The 8,981-nt window shown below is 27.2% G+C and overlaps 1 protein-coding gene across 1 annotated transcript in view; it reads left to right on the top strand.

The window, feature by feature from the left end:
• The first annotated feature begins 4,134 nt into the window (after positions 1 to 4,134).
• The window catches only part of LOC107438770 (dystroglycan 1), a 54,164-nt gene continuing 49,317 nt past the window's right edge, over positions 4,135 to 8,981 (top strand). Inside the window, exon 1 of the mRNA XM_043044765.3 lies at positions 4,135 to 4,253. The gene's annotated coding sequence lies outside the window, so the exon portion shown is untranslated. The remainder of the gene's footprint in view (positions 4,254 to 8,981) is intronic.

Below are 8,981 nucleotides of genomic sequence, written 5' to 3'. Positions count from 1 at the left end.
GCCAGATCCTCGGAACTATATTTTTTCCAAACGTATAAATATAAAAACGAAAATATAAAATCCAAACAAATTTTTTTTTTCATTTATATTCAGAAAATTTATCAATAATTGAAATTTTAACGACAATTTACAGTTAGTCGTAGATCTAAATAATTGCAAAGAAGTGCAAATTTGAAAAATCATTGTTTGAAAATTAGCCATTTTTGAAAAATTTCCCTGCACCGGTGTCCGATTCTATAATTCATAACCATAAATCATGAAAATGCAAAATTAGGGATGTAGCGACCATTCGGCCACTGTTCGGTATTCGGCCTCAGCTGTTTGCCGAATATTCGGTTGACCGAATATTTGGCCAAATAATCGGAAAAGTACTTTTTAACAAAGTTTTCTGGGAGGTAAATTTGCATCCCTGATATGATAAAGAATAATCTAAAATATTTATTTTTGCTACGAGCTGGTTGCTTATAAACAAAATAGCATGTTAATATTTTGGATATTGCTGGCTGATGTCTCGCTATGTTTCTCCACTTAAGATAGAATTTTTACTAAAATGAAGTTACTTAATTACAACTCCGTATCGTATGAGACACATCGAATTTATTAAAATAAAATTCTTCCTTATCAACGTCTTTTATTTAACCAAGATTTATTATTTGTTCATGTATTTTATTATAACAGTTATTATTTTCGTTTTGCATATTTGGCAACTTTGTTGCAGAATCAGTTTGTTTGTGCGCTCTACGTGGCTTCGTACCTTTCCTTGTGTTAAGTAAAAAATAAACAAAATTTTTCTTTGAGAAAGAATATAGAATGTGTCACTTAAGATAGTTCTCATGGGTTGGGCTTTCTCGAAATAGAATGAAAAGAACAGTTACTTTTTTATTTTACTTCCAATGAGCTGCACAATCAGTCTTCCCGATGAGCAGACCTAGTGCGTTCTCCAGAAGTGGTATCCACTCAAAGAACAGTTACTAACACAAACAAATGCCTCGTTTCAACAGCCAATCAGGATCCATACCCACAATGCAGTCGCTTGCAATTACCCAATTGTGTTTAACAAACAAGTAGGTACTTAAAGTTCATAGCCTAAGAGGGATCAGTTCCTTTTTTACAGATAGTTTTCTAGTTTGGAAAACATTATACGAAATTTATTTTGGTTAATTTGAAGTAATTATCGAGTTAGTTATAAATAAATCAAAACTACAATTTTTATTAATTACATTCATAATCAACATCCATAATCATTTCAAAGGTCCTTTATTGCACAAATATCCTGATTGAACTTTAATAATTGATTTTATATGAATCGGTGTCTAGACAGCTTTTGTTCGATGAAGTCTTTCTTTTTGAAAGGTTAACAGTCAGGCTATCAGTTTTTAAGTTGGCTTCATATTTTTTCGATTATCTATATTAATATTAATCTAATTAATCTAATTAATCTTCGATTATCTAATTAAGTAAAATGTTTCAATGTACCAATTTTTGCAACAACAAAAAAATGCTCATTTAAGTAGAAAATAAACATTTAAGAAACCTGATGGAGTAGTCTTTTGATGGTACATAACAATCAAAAAAATGCAATGGATTAATACAATACATACGTACTTCTGTAAAGAATGTAATTTGAAATACACTGTAAAAAATTCCGGATCAACTTATGGCACCTTGTGCGCATAATCTATAAAATCCATATCATCATATATAAAATCCATTTTTACGGTAAAATATTATACTGTAATTCTTACAGCAATAATTATTTACTTAGAGTGATTCAGTGATTTTACGGTAATTATTACTGTAAAATTATGGTATATCAGATTTTTATTCCGTAAAATGATCCCTGACAGCCCATAGATTTTACGGAATAAAATTAATTTTACGGTAAAAAGAACCGGCATCCTGAATACCGTTTTTTCATTGAAATTTAATCCGGGATGTTTTACAGTGTATACAGTTTAAATTTGCAGTGAATCAGGTCAATTTTCATATGAGCTACGTGAACAACCAAATGAAGAAAAAAAATTGCTTCAAGAAAAATGGGTTCAAAGCTTAAGTTTAAAATTCGAGTGGTTCGTTATTTTTCCTACTTATATACCTCTGGATCTATCCTTTTAGGATATTATAAAAGTTCTAAACAAATGAAGAAAAAAATTTTCCGAAATTCTAGAGTAAACTAACCCCCTTAAAGGAACTGACTATTATTAAATTTTTTAACAGCATAGGCATATTGAAGTTTTAAAAAAAATAGTAATTATGTTTCAACGTGAGTCAAAATGCGTTATTTTATTATCAGGCATACATTTTTTAAAAAACTGTCGGATACTCAACAAAAAATTACCGATCAAATTACGGTATAAAGTACCGGCATTTTGGAAGCATCATCCGCAAAATCCATATTACCGTAAAATGCTGTACCGCAATTATTACTGTGAAAATTACGTATAAATTGACGTATATCAATATAAACCACGATAATTGCATGAAAAATATAACGAGAAAAATATCATATTCACTATTGAAATAAAATGCCTTTGCATGCCAATACATATAATGGAAAAAATATAATTCAAAGTATCCATACTTAATTTCTATTCAGGATTAACCATTATTATATTGAAAGTAACCATATATTTTTATTTCACTCCCTTGTTTAAGCATAGTATGCCAAAAAATGCTTATTTTATTTTATTAAAATTTCTTACTTTTTCAATAATTTCTATTTTATTGTCTTTTTTCGTAAAAAAAAATTTGATTTTACTTTATTTTATTTTATTTTATTTTATAACCGTTGTTGAACAACCGACCCAATTTTGAGTTCAAGATTGCCAATGTTCATTTCCGTAGCCTTGTTATTTGGAACCCAATACGGAAGATAAGGGAACTTCTGGATCAAATATTGGAACAAGCTTGCCTTCGTGGAGATGGAATTATTCCGCATTTACGTTACATGGAGAGAAAAACCACGAAAACCTCCATCAGTAATCCTTACGGCAAGGGGACTCAAACTCATGATCCTTCAAGCACTGAGGATATTTTACGTCAGCACTGTGCTCTGTGCAAGCCGGGTGCGGAATTCGTATCGACCAGCCATCACTGGGATTCGAACCCGAGGTACCGCATGGGGAAGCGAACGCTCTATCCCTGAGCTGTTTAATAAAAACTTGACTTAAAAAATTTGTGTGAAATTCATTTATAAATTGCAAATCTTATGTAAAATTTAGAATCTGTAACATTTTTTATTTTACGTAACTTAGCATTTAAAAATTTGCTTTGATGGCTGCAAAAAAAAACAAAAAAAAAAAAACAAATTAAATGGGAAATTGTGTATTAAGGTTTATGGCTTATAAGTTTAGTAAACAAAATTTAGTAAGCAATTATTTAAAGAATTTTAAAAAAAAATTATAACGTTAAATGATTGAAAACTTTAACTTTAAAATCTAACTAAACAACAATTAAATATTTCAAATATGTTTGATAAATGTACACGTTAATAACTTGCAAACAATAAGCAAATTTATTTATAAACTGTAGCTCTCTCATTTATTCATTTTGCATTCTTTACATTTATCGAACTATCTTTACATTTATCGAACTAGCTGAAATCATCAAATTGTAATAATTTCGTTAATGGCTCAAACTTTACTTGGTGAATTTGTTAATAGACCCTAAATACAAAAATAACATAGATATTTGTTATTGAACTTTGTTTGACAAACATTCTCACGTATGTGTCATGTATGATGCACAAATGTGGTGCAAGAGATTGAATAATTTATCTACGTATTGCGCATTTGATGCCTCAAAATGCCTTAAATAATGATATATGAATTATTTTTTCAAGAATAAAATGAACTGATCATTTTATTCACTTTCCTTTTTCAATTCGAAGAAAAACAATCGATCTGCTGATCAGAAATAAAATTCTAATCTCATTCATTTTTTTAAAGTATATATATATTTCCCTCTGAAGTAAGGTTCCAAATATTTGAAAATATAATCATTGGAACGTGAAAAACGCTATGTGCAAAGCAAAAACATTAGTTAATGACTCTCACAACTTCATGCTGATGCGCGGTATGGATCATTCCCTCATCCAAATCACGTGCTTTCAAGTGTCAGATAGCAGCGACATCCAGCGGCGAGATCACGAATCGAATTCCGCAAAGGCAAAATTGGTCAGCGCATAGAACGGCCGAATTGATTCCCGTTAGGCGAAAACAATTCCATTCTTCACACAGAGTTTGAAAGGAGAGGTAAATATTTTATGAACCATTTTTATCCCGCTTTCTTTACTCTTTAAAAGCTATTATTATCATATCCATTATTTTTTGTTTTCAAGATGCCTTTAGCAGGTAGTTTTTATATTAAAAGAATGTAATTCAAGGAAATAATGATCCATTTCCATGCTTCTATATTATACTTCAACGACGAATGAAATATTAGAAAGAAACAATATTTCTCTACTCGTGTCAGAACTGGGGATTAACAAATAAATATTAAAAAAAGGGCGAGAAAGTGAAATTGATCAATGATTTTTATGAATGAGAATGTCAGATAGTGAAGATGGTTTGATTTGTACGTTACTCGCTAGGGTGCGTTGAAAAATAGTAATTTTAATGGCATCATAAAGCACAAAGAAAAGCTACGCGAGTCATTAAATAAATATATTTTAATGATATTATAGAGCATAAAATATTAATAGTTAGAATAGTCAAATAAATTACTTGTAAATAATTTCAATCATAAAGTATAATATACATATATATATATATATATAAAGAGAACACAATAGTAAAGCAATATATAAATATAGATAAAATAATTAGACTCATAAGGTTAATAAATAGCAATATGAACACATGAAATACATGTTTATATGAAGTAAGAAATTAGAAAGAAAAAATGGTTATACGAATAATTAAGTAAATGATCATTAAATAAATCATATAACACATAAAATGTTAATATTATAAAGCATAAAAAATAATAATGATCCAAAATATAAATATGTATTACTGGCCTCGTAAATAAAACATAAAAACTAGAAGTATGAACGTATGAAATATATGTTTAAATGACAGTAAAAATCAAAAAGAAAAAATTATAATACGAGCAGCTAAATTAATAATCTTAAAATTAATTCAATGAATCTGTATATTGATAATATTATAGAGCATAAAGAAAACAAAACGATTTTTATGGTATTTTATAACTGATTTTATTATTATTTAATATTAAATGGTATTTTAAGACATTATAACGAGTAAATAAAAATATTTTAAAAAAAAAACGAAATATGCATTTTATTTAATATGATTAGGCACGAAGTATATTTGGAACAAATCTAATTAACGATGCGTGTGATTAAAGATGAGATAAAACATCTATTGTTTAGAATAGTTTTTTCCATCAAATATTTATTTATTTATTTTAGTTTAAGAGCTATTTTATCATTTAAAAAAAAATTTAATTTAAATATTAATTTAATTAAATTTATTAGTTTAAATTTAAATAATTTTATTTATGGATATTCTTATGGGGAAAAAAGAAATCTTAAGAACCCATTTTGCCTTTCTTCTTTCTTTTACATATTTAATTAATTAAAGGGTAAAATAAAATAAAAATGAAATATTTTGTTTAATTTCATCATGTATAAAGGAAAAAAGCAAAACAACATACCATATAAAAAAAATACATATACAATTTAATTACATCATAAATGATTAAAAACAATTGCCACATTAGTAATGAAATAAATGGGAAATCTAATGGTAAAGTGATAAAAAATTTCTACGTATAGATAAATAATTTTAATATGTACTTGATGCTTTCAGAGGAAGGGTACGAATAATTAAAATCGATATGTAATATTGTATTATTAGAAAATATGTTTTGAAATTTTAAACTTCCTTAGTTGTTTGAGCGGACCAGAACGTATGGTGATCAGGGTGCTGACCACATGTTAGAAAGGGTCGGAATTCGAATACCGGTCAGATGCATGGATGTTTTTCCCCTTCTTTCTCTCTTTCTACCATTTGTCCTTGTGGGAGCAACTTTGGTCCAACTTTGGCCCGTGAAAGAGTGATCAACAACATATCTTCCCTTCTTATACCTAAATGACGAATTTATACGGGTGGGACATTAGAAAAAAATCTTGATTTTAAAAAAATAACCTATTACAAATTATAATATGATTTTATACTTCGTACAGTTGAAATAATCTCCATTTTTATTACCTATGAAAAAATGTACATCTTATACTTGCTAAAATGTTCGTTGTCACGGTTAATATAATTTGATGCGGTTTAGATCTATTTTTTTTTTTTTTAATTCATGATTATGACATTAAAACAAAAGTTTTACTAACTATTAAGGTAAAGTTTAATTCATAACCCTATATAGTCTTGATGCATCTTAATTTATTTAAAAATACTTGTGAAAAGAATTAAAAAATATCTGCAAATGATTTTAAAGTTCTACATTTTTATAACCGTTTTCTTATTGTGTAAACATTTGCTTTGAGCAATAAATTATGCATAAAATCTCATTTCCATTCGTAAATAATTTTACTCGTTGTAATATGTTATATGTAAAAAGTTTATTTCTCTCATGCTTGAAGAAAGCAAATTTTAACCCTATTTTGATATTCAATAAATAGTAGTAATACAATAGTAAGTTACATTTATCCATCTAGTGAGTTTATTCCACGATACGATTTAAAGCAGACATGACCCTCTCTCTTAAAAGCAATTAAATACACATGTTAAACTAGCTGATATACAATTTTATGATGATAAATGTAGAAATATTGGTTAAATTTATTCCTTATAATTTTGATGAGTTTTAAAATTGTTAACGATCGAATAAAAAGAACAATTAGAATTATAAACAGGCCTTTTTATATCAAGTCTTCAAATAAAGAAAAAACACTTTTACTAAGTTTTAAATGTTTGTGAAACTATAAAATAATAGCTGAAATTGTAAAATTTAGTTATGTTGGAAACAATCGTAAATTTTAAATTGATAATCTGGGAGATTTCGAGCACATTCTAATTTCAATTAAATTAAATCTTACTACCTATTAAATTTTGTTGAGAGTAGTACTATTCATCTATTATTATAGGTAATATGATCGGGTTAGGTAATATGATCTTGTTTTTGATGTAATTGTTACTCTGATGAAAAGGATTCAAAAAGAAAATCGATAACTTTTCAAATGATGTCGTTTTTTAAAATATAAAGTTTAATGAACTATATTAAAACATAATGTAATAGTAAAATATAAGAATTAAAAAAATAAGTTTTCCGAAAAAATTATTTTCTAGTTAATTGTTCAATGTCTACTTTTGATGATGTTTTATTTTCCTTGAGTCTCAAAACACATAAAAGAGTAAGAAAAGAAATAAACAAATAAATAAAGTAGCTTTTCCTTCGCAAAAATACCAAACACCAATCAGAAAAGAGAGCTGTCTTAGTTTTCAGAAAATCAATAACGTATCTTTTGACCCTATGGTTTTTCTAGCTCTACAGTGAATGAGTTTCGGATATTTGCAAAAGTTATTTTCTTTTCTATTGCAGAATTTTATTTTAATGGTTGAATAAACATAAAAAGTTTATTTTAGAAGTTATTAAAAAAAATTTTTTTTTAATAGAGTAAGGCACAGTATTTTTATTTCATTTTATTAAATCATATTAAATGAGACATTTCATGTTTTAATAAAACGTATAGTTTTTATTCAATTTTTTTGTTTAATATATCATGTACCATCATTATAATAGAACAATTATTAATTTTCCTTTACGAATGAATGCAAATATTATATTATTCTCAAACCGTATTAAATGTAATAGTGTTTCTCTACATCTAATTGAAAAAAACTAATCGATAAATATATTTGTATTTCATTATTTTTATGTATTGTACGCATTTTATTATTAAATGCTTTTGATTGGTTTCTATTTATCATTATATAAATTTCTTATTTTATTTTTATGCATACTTCTTTATAAAAATGTAACATATGACTTTTTCTTCCACCGAAAAACACACTTATTTTCTACCTTTTTAAAAGAACATTACTCAAAAATGTTTTTCCAATAGAGAATGCAATCTCGATCCCGCGGAATCGGGATCAAGAGAGATCCCACACCGCTGCCTGCGGCACTAGCCCCAAGGGATTAGACCTAAATCTAGCAGGTTTGAAATTCAGCAGTTAAAAGAATTCGTCTGTTTTAAAATGCTGAAGGTCTTTTACAGATATCTGGATCACATATCTCTCAATTCCCCCCTCCCACTCTATGCATATAAAATGCTTTTTTTTTTTTTTTTTTTTGAACACAAATATACAATATCTTATTTAAAATATGGAGCACCATATGAGAGTGAGAAAACTATTTATAAGATTTTCTTTCTAAATTAAGCTCTGCAGAATTACGCGAAAACATTTTTAAAAAAAAGAAGATTATTTTTGGTTTTGTATTATATAAAGCAAGATGGAACAATCTTTTACTATGCTAGAACAATTCCTTAAATTGAAACCATTCCGAGAAAAGAAAGTGTGGACTAAACTACCGGAATATGGTAACATATACGGCGTTTCTGACTTTATTGGAAAACCAAAAAGCTCGGTTTTTACCCAAGCGCTTTGGTAAGGATTTTGGTATAATTATCAATAAAATACTGTTTTATAATATGAGTAAAAATTCGATAACCGTTGTAAAATTTTGATAATTTTTTCTTAATACCTTAGAGAATGGTATAAAAACCGTTAAATTTACTTTTCAATTTCGTATTTTTTTTTTTTTTTTTTACTATATTTGAGGTAATAAGAACTATAATTGTGAAAACAGGAATTTTTGGTAAACTGTTACTATATGTGCTGAAAAATTACCAAAGGAATGGTTTAAATGTTGGTATAGTTTGGTTTTTATTCCCAGAATTATGTTGTTATTTTTTTTACCAAAAATATTATTACCGCACC

This window comes from Parasteatoda tepidariorum, chromosome 2 (assembly GCF_982258835.1).
Source record: "Parasteatoda tepidariorum strain Cologne lab strain chromosome 2, Ptep-v5.0, whole genome shotgun sequence".
NCBI classification, from domain to species: domain Eukaryota; kingdom Metazoa; phylum Arthropoda; class Arachnida; order Araneae; family Theridiidae; genus Parasteatoda; species Parasteatoda tepidariorum.
The sequence above is the reverse complement of the archived record's forward strand: the minus strand, read 5'-3'. Positions and strand labels throughout refer to the sequence as shown.